This window comes from Protopterus annectens, chromosome 6.part1 (assembly GCF_019279795.1).
Source record: "Protopterus annectens isolate FY-2018-M chromosome 6.part1, PAN1.0, whole genome shotgun sequence".
Taxonomy (NCBI): domain Eukaryota; kingdom Metazoa; phylum Chordata; order Ceratodontiformes; family Protopteridae; genus Protopterus; species Protopterus annectens.
The window spans coordinates 419,808,606-419,822,562 of NC_056738.1; the positions used below are offsets into that span (position 1 = coordinate 419,808,606).

Sequence of the window (13,957 nt, forward strand, 5' to 3'; positions counted from 1 at the left end):
TTAATATCACATTTTACTGCTGGGTCAGCTTGGGATGACATAGGTTTATAGGTTCATAAGCTGGTACTAGGCTATCAGCCCTAGGGCATATACAAGCCTAGCCATAACAATTCCCTGGCTATTTCTTCCCACAATATTTACTTCCCTGGACCCCTGTCTAGCAGGGAAACTGACGTGATCACTCTTTGTCACCTTCTTTCTGTTCCCAGGCTAACAGAAACTTAGGATTTAGCACTTCTGTGTCAAAAATACATATCTCTCAGAAGTTTGCCTAGAACTGGAAGTCATAAAACAGTTAAGCACTTTTACATTTTAAACCTAGTAATTATTTCTGTTTCAAGACTATATTAAAACACCTAGCTCTAGACATCCTGTCTTCTTGCTGAGCTGAAACTAAGATAACACTATTGTAAACAATTTCAACTTATTTACTTGAGGGTTTGCAAGTTAACTCTGTATGTTCCAGCTTCTACCATCAAAACATATATTTGCATAGGCATATAGTTTATATACATTTGTGTTCTTTTCCAGTAGGGTACACTGTGCTTACATTCTTGAAGCTCAGTACATAACATACAGTTCAACACACACTTCTGCACCAGTAGTTTAATAGCCACATAACGTATAGTTCTCTTACATTTGTAAGACAAGCATACAAGTCATATTAATGTTCGCAAATGACATAGAATTATTTACAAAATTCCAGCTAGCTGGGCTGGCAGCATTTTGGTTTGTTACACTTCTCCCCTCCCCACGAGAACTCAAACTAGTCTTTCAAGCGACCCTTGGAAAACATTGCTTGAGAGGGTTGAGCCTATTTGGGAATACCTTACCCCATTCCCTGTCTTGAGATTCCAGCTGCCTTGGCATTGCTGACCCCAGTACCGTGCTGCACTGTCACATCATATGCCTGCAACCCTAGGCTCCACCATAGTAATTTGGGATTTGGCTGGCTGGTTCCCTGTAGCCATAGATCCCCTGCAGACTCCTCCTGCCTCCTATTGTTAATACTTAGCACAAGGGTCTCCCCATCATGGTAACGTTTCATTGTGTTAATATGGTACAATTTGTGACCCTGCTTCCTGCCTAGCAGTTCTACCATGTATTTAACATCACTGACCTTCCTTACCACCTTGTAGGGTCCCTCCCAAGCTGCCTGCAGCTTGTTGTGTCTGACAGAGATGAGAACCATTACCTGCTGCCCTACAGAATATTCTCTAGCTTGAGTATTCCTGTCATACCAGACCTTTTTCTGCTGTTGGGCTTCTGCCAAGTTCTCATGGGCCAAGCCCATGAGTTCCCTGAGCCTTGTCCTGAGATTTAGGACATATTGCTCAACAGACTTCTTGTGGGATTCACAATAGCCCTCCCACTCATCTCAAATCAAATCCCCTCAGCCTATGCCCATACAGCAATCCAAAGGGTGAAAAATCTGTGGATTCCTGGGGAACCTCTCTGTAAGCAAACAACAGATGGGCCAAATATTTGTCCCACTCCCTGTTAAACTGGTCTGCAAATGCCTGTAACATTGTCTTGAGTGTAGAGTTTAACCTCTCAATAAGACCATTACTCTGGGGATGGTAGGGGGTGGTCTTTAGGTGCTTCATCCCACAGTATTTCCACAGACAAGCCAGCAGGTCTGACATGAAATTGGCACCTTTGTCAGTCAGTATTTCTTTTGGGAAACCTACCCTGCTGAAAATCTCTAACAAAATATTTGCCACCTTTTTCTGCCTCAATGGAGGACAGAGTCACTTCCTCAAGGTATCTGGTAGCATAATCTACTACCAATAGGATATACTTTTTCCCAGTGGAGCTTGGGGTACTCAGAAGCTCCACAATATCCATAGCTACCCTCTGAAATGGCTCCTCAATCACAGGCAAATGCATTAAAGGAGCTTCCACCTTGTCCCCTGCCTTGTCTACCTTTTGGCACTGCTCACAGATCCTGCAGTACCCTGTTGCACTTCTGGAAATCCCAGGCCAATAGAAGTTCTGCATAATATGTCTCTTTATACATTTTATGCCCATATGACCTGCAAAGGAAATATCATGGGCTATGGCTAGAAGTGCCATACAGTAGGCTCTGGGCACTACCAACTTCTGTATTCTCTCACCCTCTAGCTCTCCCTCAGGGGTCCACTCTCTATACAGTAACCCTTTGTCCCAGTATACAGATTCCCCTTTCCCTTGAGAATCAGGTGCTTCACGACCTACCCCCCCTCAGGCCTTGCAGTGTAGGGTCCGAGAACTGAGCCTGTCTCAACTCTCTCTTTGTAACCCTTCCCAGCTCCCCTTCCACAGGAAGTCTGGTATCCTCTGAGAGCGGTGCCTCACTGTCAGCCTGGTACTACTACTACTACTCACCTCCGCCTTTGCAGTCACTCTGTCTAAGGGGACATCACTACCTACAAGCAGCTGTGGCTCACCTTCAGTCTCACTGCTACAGGGTAGCTCCCTCCCTGAAGTAACCACCTCACCAGTCCTGGCTGCAAGTGTGTGGTCTGTCTGGGTCTCCCCCAGGCTATCAGACCCACATGTTTGTCTACAAGCCTGGTACTGTATTATCAAAATTATTCCCTATCAAGATATCTGCAGGGTGTTAGTTTGGTACCCTTGTTGTCTCAAAACAACCTACTGTTGGTATTTTGTCATTCTGACTTACTGGCTCTCCCACCTTTTTCTCCCCGCCTTGCCTCTGTGGACATCTATATGTTACATGGCCCCACTGGTTGCATTTAAAACATTTAACCTTTGGTCCTGGATGTGTACCTGGACTAGTGGCTTCCCCTGCTACTGGTAGACTCTGTTGAGGCAATCTGGACTGCCCACCATGGGTTCCCTTAGACCTATGAGCAGCATTACGTGTCACTTTCCTGTGCAGAGATGCCCAACTTGCTAGGTATAGGTCTCCATTCTTCCCCAACTCATCTACAGTAAGGCATTGTCTATCAGCTAACCAGATTCTCATGTCCTTAGGTAAAGTGCTAAGGGCTTGTTCCCTCACCAAAAGGTCTGTCAGCCCTTCAAAAGTGGTATCTTGACACCCACTCACCCCACCTATGAAAATAAGTGCTCAGTTCAGCAACATATTCACACACACACACTTTCATCCTCCTTGCGTCTATGCTCATGAACCCTTTTCCTATAAGCTTCAGGTGTTAACCTAAAATATTCTAGCAAACAGTTCTTTACAACATTATAATTTAAACAGTCAGTATCAGACAGTTTGGAAAGAACAGTTACAACTTTACCATGGAGTAAGGGGGTCAGGAACTGTACCCAGAGCCCTTTGTCAACATTATACTGTTTACATACCCTCTCAAACATATGAATTAAACTATCAAAATTATCACCATCTGTAAATTGTGGAAGATATTTACTGACCTTCGTTGCCTCTGCGGTTCGGTTGCTCCCTTCCCCATTACCTCCATGACGCTGGTGAAGAGTCAGCATCTCCTTTTCATGTTGTCAATACCTCTCCTTCTCCTCAGCTTCCAGGCATTGCAGTATCTCATTTTCCTCCACCTTCAGATGTTGCAGTTTCTCTGCTGCTTCTATTACCAAATGCTTGGCCTTTAGCTCAAGTCTCTTTAACTCCAGATGGATTTTTAAGTCCTCTGTGGAAAGTTTGAGCTGTCCATTCTCTGAGAGTTGTACATCTTCACAGCTAGTCTGATTGTCCTCCTGGTTGCTATTCTGTGATGCAGCTGTTACTAAATCTACAATCATGTCTGCTTTGTTCAGGTTGGCATGCACCAGTCCTTTAACCTGGCACATCTCAGCCAACTGGCTCCTTGTCAGTTTGCCATACTCCTCTGCTGATATGCTTGCCTGATCTTCCTGACTAATTAAGCTAACAAAAAAAAAATAAAACAATTGTGATATGAACTCTAATGTTCACTGTGTGGTTGATTAGGAGTACAAACTCCTTTGGTGACCACTGTACACAGGCTACAGGAATTCAATATCCATACCACAACAAGCTAATTAATATTTGATGTGGCTATCTCACCACTATCACCCAATTAATATGTGATTTGGATACCCCACCACTGCCAAACAATTAATATGTAATGCCCCTGCACTGGCCCAATAATCAAGGAGCCTCAATCCTCACCACTAGCACCAGTGATGGACGTGCACATTGGGAGGATGACAAGAACACACACAGTAAAGTACAATTTCCCTTAAGATCACACAGAGATTAGAGTCAGTCTGGGGCTGGTTTCTCCCTATTTCTCCCGATCCCCAATAAGACTCTGCACTGGCACAGCTTTAGGGTTAAGATGTCAGCTGACTGGTCAAGCCAAAACCTCCAGCACCCTCTCTGTCCAGTCAGTGCTTTGTCTCCCTGCCCACGTAGTTGACACACACACACACACACACACACACACACACACACACACACACACACACACACACTTTGAAATTTGATTTATATACAAACACACACACACTCCTGGGAAAGGCTGGCACAGGTTTACTAGCTATGCCTCCTTCTCCCCAGACTAAAAGGTAGCTATCACTGCCACCAACCAGCCTTTTATCAGCTACTATAAGGCCTTTACAAAGGGCGACCAATTCAACTGTGTAATGTTACTATTATCCAAATGGTATGTGTGATCAAGACTTTCATGGCTATTGGAGTGGCCCATACAGAGTCACCAAATACATATGCAAGTACTCTAACTCTAAGAGTTTAAATATCTCTAAACAAACCAGCCACAATTAAAAGGTTTACATATATTTAATAATAAATAACAGAAGAACAAGACAATACTCAGTAATTCAGCACAGTGACTACAGAATTCAGAATCACAGGAAATATTTTAAATGACATTGCTGGATAGTCTCCAATAAATACAGAAAACATCTAAACTAATCTTCACTATATTCCTATCTATATCTAAAAGAAATCACTTTTTCCTAGTTACTTACTACTAACAAGACACAGGCAGAAGTGCTGATGAGCGGGATGTTTCTAGGTCCAAAGACAAATACAAAATGCACAGACTTTCTCTCTGAGAAAGTTCTTAAATTAATATCACATTTTACTGCTGGGTGAGCTTGGGATGACCTCACTCTTTGCCACCTGCCTTGTGTTCCCAGGCTAACAGAAACTTAGTATTTAGCACCTCTGTGTCAAAAATACATATCTCTCAGAAGTTTGCTTAGGACTGGAAGTTGCAAATTAGTTAAGCACTTTTACATTTTAAAACTAGTAATTATTTCTGTTTCAGGACAATAGAAAAACTCCTAGCTCTAGACATCTTGTCTTCTTGTAGGCTGAAACTGAGATAACACAATCATAAACAATTTCAACTTATTTTCTTGAGGGTTTGCAAGTTAACTCTGTATGTTCCAGCTTCTACCATCAAAACATGCATTTGCATAGGCATATAGTTTATATACATGTCTGTTCTTTTCTAGTAGGGTACACTGTGGTTACATTCTTGAAGCTCAGTACATAACATTCAGTTCCAACAAACACTTCTGCACCAGTAGTTTAATATCCACATAACATACAATTATCTTACATGTATAAGACAAGCATACAAATCATATTAATATTCACAAATGACATAGAATTATTTACACAATTCCAGATAGCTGGGCTGGCAGGGTCACATTTCTTTGTAAATCATATTAATATTTTCAAGTGACATATAATTATTTACAAAATTCCAGCTACCTGGGCTGGCAGTTTTTCGGTTTGTCATGTGTCATATGATAGTAGGATGACAATGGCCTCTGATGACCTCGCTTTGCTTAAAAATGCATTATATGATGATTAAGCTATTCAGGACCCATATATATATTTTTCAATCAGTAACTGTCTTCCTATCTGTCCCACAAATTGATTGCCATTCAGCCCACATTTAGCACTTCTCTTGTCCCTTGCATTTGCCCTCTATATTCTTAACTTTCTAGCCTTTCTGTTTGCCAGTGATCTGGCCATTGCTGGTATATACCACTGAATATTCCTTGGTGTCATTGATGTGGTATATACCACTGAATATTCTTTGTTGTCACTGATGTGGTATATACCACTGAATATTCTTTGGTGTCATTGATGTTCTTACTTTGGGTCTTTCCTTTCCTAGGAAGTCAAATCCTTTTAAAGATAGTTAGCAGAGAGAAATGTGGGAGTCCTTCACCCCAGTGGAAGACAAAGAGAAAGAGAGATAAAACAAATGTGCGTGTGTGTGTGTGTGTGTGTGTGTGTGTGTGTGTGTGTGTGTGTGTGTGTGTGCGTGTGTGTGTGCGTGTGTGTGTGTCTGTGTGTGAGAGTGTATATATTTGCGTGTTTGTGACTATGTGTGTCTCTGTATTTGTGACTGTGTGTCTATGTGTAGATTTGCTGGTGTATCATAATACAAAGTTCACTGGTAATGGGATTTGTTGGGGGATGCTTGGTATAACATAATTATCTAGAATAGCCAATCTCCTATTCTGTAGTTTTATGGCATCTCACTTATCTTTCAAGGTGCCTTTTTTTTCTTTGCAGGGTGCTGTAGGACGTGGTATGCCTTATACAAGACTGCACTTGTCTTACCTTTAAGTCACACTTTTCATCTGATGGTGCTTCTTTGCTCAACTGTCATGACAAAATGCTACTTGAGGATAACAGTATCCATGCAAAAATTTTGCTAGGTTCCATTTGTATCTAATGACCTAGGTTTATGTGGCCTTGCTTGTCTGGGCTGCTCTGTTTAGTATGTTATCTTTTCATAAAGAGTGACAGAAGCTATGCTACTATTTATTTATTTAACCTGCTTACCATGGTAGTATACTGATTATAATAGACCTTTGTCAGGTACAGCCTGGGTGAAGAAATTCACAAAAATGTAAAAATAAACTATTTCACAAACACAGAGTAATCACAGTAGGTGCAAAGGTCAGCAGATGATTGAAATAATGAGCAAATATTATTTTCAGAGAAAAAAAAACAAATATGGATTCATTTTGGTAGTAAATATGAGAGGTAAGCAGCAGTTTTCTGTTGATAACCTGCCACACAGGTGGTCGAGCCCACCTCGACAATTCCTACGTCCCAAATGTCGGAATGTCGAAAACTGACATTACCGACTGTCCAAACTTGCACCCTTTCTGGACCCATAGTAATGTTTGTGGTTTGGAGTTTTGGGGTTTGGTATTTATTTTGGATATGTCACTATTTTGTGTTCTGACTTTCATGGCACAGTTTTGGGCATTGGTAGACTCAACTACCTGTGTGGCAGATTATTGACTGGCAACCATAAACAGCAGGTGAGGACAGAGGGTAAAAGTAGAAGTGATGCAGGTGAAGAGAGTGTTAGGGGATGTGGCCAGTGGAAAAGCACTTGCAGTCAGATTTTTGATGGCGATGTCTTTTAACTTGTACTCTGAAAATGGAGAAAGAGGAAGTTTCTTTTAGGTGAGGGAGAAGGATTGATAGAGTTTGGGTGCAAGGATGGATAAGGAGTGTTGTTAAGAGGTCAGTAGGTAGGGAGTCACTTGGGAGAAGTTGTGAAGGTTGTAGGGAGTGTTTTTTTTTTGACAGAGTTTGGAAGGAAGAGGCAGGAAGGCACTTAGTATGAAATAGTTGTAAAGAAGAGACCGGTTTACTGTTGAATGTCCGAATGCAAGGCGATCAAGCTTGGGTAGTTGAAACATTGTTTTCCAGGAGATTGAATGCCGAACCAGGTAACATCAAATACACTACAGCGAATGGGTAGTGTACTTCGATTATCTGAGTTCAGCATTCTGATTGGAGATTGCGGGACAGTGAGGAACAGGGAATGAACCCATTTCCTCACTGTAGTGTGATCTCAGAGTTGGTATATTTAATATGCAGGGGGTGTGGGGGGTGCAGGGGAGCGTAGCCCCCCCTCTGCAAAATAGTACCATTAATGTACTATTGACTTGTGAATATAATGGAACGTTAATGTGCACAGCACGTCACCTACTGCTATGTTGAACCCGTCAAACCAGGAAGATCGGATATGTGTTTCCGACATTTTGCCTTTTAGGCATGTTGGAAATCAACATTTTGGATCGACATTCTAATAATTCAACTGACCCATGTTCAATGATATGATAGTAAACCGAAGAGACCATAGGAGTAGCTCAGCTCTGTAGAAGACTGGTGCCATCTAGTTTCTAGAGGGTGGTGCAGTGTTATTCCTGAAGGGGGAGTTGAAATGAGTCATTAGATTTTGTTTACAGTGGACTGTAGAGTGGATGAGGTTTTTTTTTAAGAAGCTGTGGCTTTGATATGAGGCCTGCATTCAAGTTCAGCTAGGAGGACTCCTTTGCCTATTGCAGCTCTAGTTGGTCTGGAGAAAAAGGGAAATATTTTCCAGGACCGGAATAACAGATAGATGACCTTTTTCCTTATGTTTTCAGTGTGGTTATGGATGTTAAGTGACAGTTTCAGCCATAAACAATTTTTTCAGCTTCTGTGAGGCTCCAAATATCATCCTTCTTGCTCTGGAGGAGTTTAGGAGTAGCTTGTGGTTGTTTATCCAAGATTTAATGGAGTGGAGGTCAGAATGAAGTTGAGTTTGACTACATGAATGTGAGTGAATGATTCTGAATACTGGCCTTTGAATTGTCAGATATGGGCTGACAGGATCATGTGAACAGACATATAACATACTGAAGTAATTTAGCACTGTTACTCAAATAATGAAAACAAATAGTAAATACACAGAAGCAATGCTTTTGATTAGCGATAAGGCCCACTCATTTAGCATAATCCATAATATTCCATTACTAATTGAATAAGCTGCAAGGCTTTCTTAACCCCTATCTTTCTACCTTTTCCCCTTCATACAACTAGGCTTTTGACTGTCCTTAAACAACTGAATTCTATTACTATTTTTAGTTCTTGTGACTCTTTCAGAAAACTGTGAATCATTCTTGGTCTTTTCTGTGTAAGGAATACTTAATCACATCTCTCCTAAGTCATATAACTTGTATTTTCAGATTGTGTCTTTGTTCTCAGCTGGGTACTTTTCCCAATTTAGTACTACTAGTTCCCTCCTACTGTGTGCTGGTTTACTGATTTAGTTTTTTCCAGGTGCATTATTTGTATTTTTTTACTGAAATTAAGCTGCAATAGGTAATTCCTTCAGTCTCACTCATTTGTTTATCATTTCACACTTCCTTGTGCTTCATCCCTGTTTCATAATCCTTTGTTATCAGTAAGAAAGCAACCCCAGTACAGAGCAGTTTATTTATACTATACTTAAAGGATAGGGGGCAACAAATTAAGTTGCTTAATGTCAGTGTTCTTTTTACATATTATTTTGTTCTTTCCTGAGTTAGTTACATTGACAAAGGCAAATAAGGTTTTACTGGATAAACATTTTTCCCACTTCTTGTCCTTATCCATCATTAAAACTTTTCATCTTGCAGACATCCATGGTGGTGAGGCATGTTTACTGCTAAAAGTTTTTGTTCTGATGTATCACAATGAAGTACATCAGAAATCATTCACAACATTTATGGTTGGGAAATGATTCAAGGGATACCAGTCAGAATTCATAATGGCTTGGTTAACATTATTACATTCAAGACTTTATAGTTATCCCACGTGGATATATTTCAGAAAATAGGTCATTTTGCCTAATAGTCAATGGCAAAAGTAACATCATAGTCAGTAATCAACCCTGCTAGTGTTCCAACAGAGCTAATGTTTGAAGGGAGAACTGTTAGTATCTAATTATCAAACTTACCTTTCTTGCTTCATGCTTTCTCAATTTTAGTAGGCAGACATGCCAAATAGTTAAGACCATGCATCTTTACAGTGTCATGAGTACAGTTGTCAGTGAGTCTGTTCCAATCAATGCTGCAGGACCTAAGTAGATAATTTCTGACTTTGTGCATTTATCAATACATGGAAATCTCTTGTGCTTTCAGAAATACAGGAAAGGGTATCTTCCAACATGCTGCTGAGTTCTGTGGTTGTAATGTAGACCCAATACCAATGTGTATGACGTGTGTCTTCCCAGAAGGATCCTGTCAAGATCTTCTCTACTTTTTTTAATTTCTACAAGTCTTTTAGGTTTCTAATACCATGACAGGAATTGACCCCATTTCTATGTCAAAGTATGATTAAAGATTAAGAAATTAGTATTGTTTTGTTAGCCAGACATGCTCTTTGCAGCACCTGCAATGTGCCCAGTAATGACTCCTTCTGCAATTCATATGGAGTTACACGTACTGGTAACATATCTACATAAGATTGTAAATTTGTTTTATAAGACCCATTGCTCCTACTACTATTGGAACTGTATGGATAACCTTCTTCCACATTACCCTCATTTCTGCCTGCGAAGCCTGGCATTTTGTGATTTTGTGTCTCTTTGTATGTAAGACACTGTAGTTAGTGGGTGTAGCAATTTCAATGATCAAGGCTACTTTTGTCTTCTTTTCCTGGACTACTATATCGGGTTTTCTCACATCTATTTTTTGAACTGTTGGTAATGGGTGATCCCATGTGATATAAATGTCATCATTTTCTATAATGTTTTATGGCTCGTGTTTCCACTGTTTTTCAGCTAATTCAGTATTATAATGTTTGAACAATCCCCAGTGCAACAGTCTTGCCACATTACTATGCCTTTCAGTATGCAGTCCATCTGCCACTAGTATATCATAACCAGCAACAAGATATGTGACTGTTTCCAATTCTGTTTTACAAAACCTACATTTGTCTGGTTCATCGGCCCTACTATCCAGCCTATTTGTTATATATTGTAAAAAAAATCTCAGTGATGTTAATTTTTTTCTATCCAAAATGTTAATTTATATGTACTTTTTACCCCCTATTGTACCTCATACATCTGTCAAATGCTATTTTTAATTATTATTAATTTGATGTTAAATGTTTTACCGCCTTTGTTAACTTTTCTAATTACTGCTGGAGCTTTTCTCCCCAGGCCTTTACTGAAAATGTGTCTCTGACCCAGTCGGACTTTCCTGGTTACCAAATGTCAATAACTAAATAAAATAAATGTTCAATGAACTTTGTAAACCAATGTGTGTGTAGTCCGCTGTCTTGGGCTGCCATTATTAACCTTTCATCTTTTGGTTTAAATTCACCTCCATTCCTTCATTGGATCCTGATCAATGTGGGGTTGTTCAAAAGTTTTCTATAATTGCAACTATATTTATGCATTTTCCACATTTCTTGCCTTCTCATGTACATATCTAATACAAGGCATTAAATTCACAGTCTTTGGCTCTATTCTTTAGAATGAGAAAATAAGAATGTAAATGTTCATTTACATGTTGGTTTCTTGAGAAGAATAAATGACAAATAAATGGAATAATTGTTTCTAGACTAACAGTAACTCCTGAAATTCTCCCTTATTGCTGCTGTTTTGTCTTTTTTCTTTTCTTGAAAGGTGAATTTATCAAATACCTGCAAGACGTCTGCAACATGCACAAATGTGTTTCCTGGGCTCTTCTGCTCACAATAAAGAGAAAATTAATTCCAGTATCCCTGACTTTCATTTTGTGTTAAATTACCCTTGCAGAAAGAATTTCAGATGCTTGCAGCCAAACCATCTTTTCTTGAGGGCTTTTAACGGGTTAGGAAAATGAAGGCTTGTGGCAACTTTTATTTGATAGAAAAAATAGTTTTGAATTACAAATTATATTTCTGCATTGCAGAATGATGCATAATTTAAAAACTAATAAATATTTTAATTTCTGATGTAACATTTGTGTATGTGTCAGGATTTTTCATAAAGACTCAGATACCTTGGGCGTTTGTCCAGCCACCATGAATCTTTAATATGACTTATACCACATGACATGCATTTCCTGCCTGTGAGCTCTCATGGTCTGTAGTGAGACTGCCTCCTAGGAAAGAGATGTACCACATGACATGAATTTCCTGTCTGCAGGCTATATAAAATCTAAGGATTCATTTCCCTTATACTAGGACTACAGTGCATTAAATTCATTATAATAGGATAAAGCTATTAAGCAGCTAATAAACCAAAAACACAGCAAGCAATAAATATAATCTAAGAGAATGCATTGCACAGAAAGCAAAATTAAGTGAACATAAGTAACAGATAGAAGCAGTTATGAATAATCTCCAGGCTACCAGAATGATCAGTGTTGAAAATAGAAAAGTAATTTTATAGCTAAATCATTAAAGATAGCATATGCATTGATATAGAATTATTAACAGACAGCTGTTAGTATGCAATATATCAGATTAAAAATGAATTACAAGATAGTTTACATAACTGAAATAATCACTTTTATGATTTAACGGACAAAGTAATATGACATCAAAGAGATTGCTGAAAAAGACTTAAATAATTCATATTTTAAATGTCCTCATGTATGTAAGAGGACTATGATGTATGTGTAAATAATGTTGAGTAAATGTATTCAGATTATTATTTCAGGTTGCTTTATTTTTTAATGGTTAACTACAGGATTGTTTCTAGAGTCTAAATACAATAACAATGGCTCATTACGAAACATTGTTTGTCTTCAAGATGACTAGTGGAAATTATTTCTAGTTATACAACAGCTTTCTATGTGGAATGAAAACAGAATGCATTTTCATTACTCTCTAATAATGATAAAATACTTAAATACGTTTTATTTATTTATTTAACATATGTTTACTGGGAAAGTCCGACCTGGAACAAAGGCAATTTTCAACAGACGCCTGGGGAGAAATGCTCCAGATGCATGTCTTTCTAACATATATACTTATAACTTATATAATTACAATTCTTAGATTTTTAAGACCTATTTTATAAAATGATGTACATTATGGCATTATTATATATCCGGATTTTTATGCTGTTGCCCTGTCATCCTTTTAAAATGATAATCTGTATTCTGATTCTTCTACAAACCTTGTGCCCGATTAACTTAGCCCATTGCTGGAATATTTATCTTGCTTCTTCATCAGAAACTTCTGTGTGTTGCTACTTCTTGGTCTTGCTTTGTCATGATTTAGAAAAGGATGAAGCTGAGCATAGTGCAGCTTGTTTCTAGTTACCAGGGAGATGCTTTCCTGCTTCCCTCATTATTATAGCAAATTCAGGACTTGTTGTTAGATATTGGTTTAGAAATGAAGTGACTGTGGGTCTGTGATGAGTCTGTCCAAGAGTTGTAGCTCTTTTGTAGATGTCCTACCACTACCCAGCCCAACTCTCTTTGTCCCTGGAATCCAAGCATCCTTAACCCTGTCTGTTAACCTTCACTCTAACGTTGTATCTGCACAGTATTCCAGGATGCATCATCCTTTTCCTTGTAGCTTATTTCTGTAAGTTTGTTGTGAACCAGTCCCCATGGCCTCTAGGTCCCCTTCTCCTACCTCTTTTTTTTTCATTTTTAAATCTGGCCCTCCCACTTGCATTCCAGCAATATGAAGTGTCCAAATGTCAATACCCCATTTGCATCTGCCTTCTTGTATATACATGCCAAGGTCTCTTACTCTTTGAATCCATCACCTCTTTGATGGCATGAAAACCTCCTATTTGTTGTTGCATTTTGATTTATGATATCCATAACTATTTCTTATTGTTGTGTGTTCTACACTGAAATTATCATACTAATAGGCATATTAGTCTATTTATGATATGTGAACATGACGTGTGAGGCTAGACCTTCTGGTATCTTCCTCTGCATATATACTCATATTCTAGTCCATGTAGCAGTCTAGTCAAGCTCAGACATGGTTATTATATGCACACAATGACAGTTATCACTTCCTCAGTATATAGGTAATGCAAATGTAGTAGTAGGAGCCCGCTATAATGCCCTTTATTAAAGGGATTGTATCCTGACTCATCCTCAGTGATGAGCTGCCCTAGTGTGTCAAGGGCAAATGCATATTGTGAATTCCACCAGACAACCATTTGTGCAAAGATGGTGCCAAGGTTTATCAATGACATAATATTTTGTTTGCAAATACATTTAAATTAAG

At 39.1% G+C, this 13,957-nt stretch overlaps 1 protein-coding gene across 1 annotated transcript in view; it reads left to right on the plus strand.

The window, feature by feature from the left end:
* LOC122805607 (ependymin-like) overlaps positions 1 to 13,957 on the plus strand; it is a 102,172-nt gene that overhangs the window by 54,011 nt on the left and 34,204 nt on the right. The gene's annotated exons all lie outside the window — the stretch shown is intronic.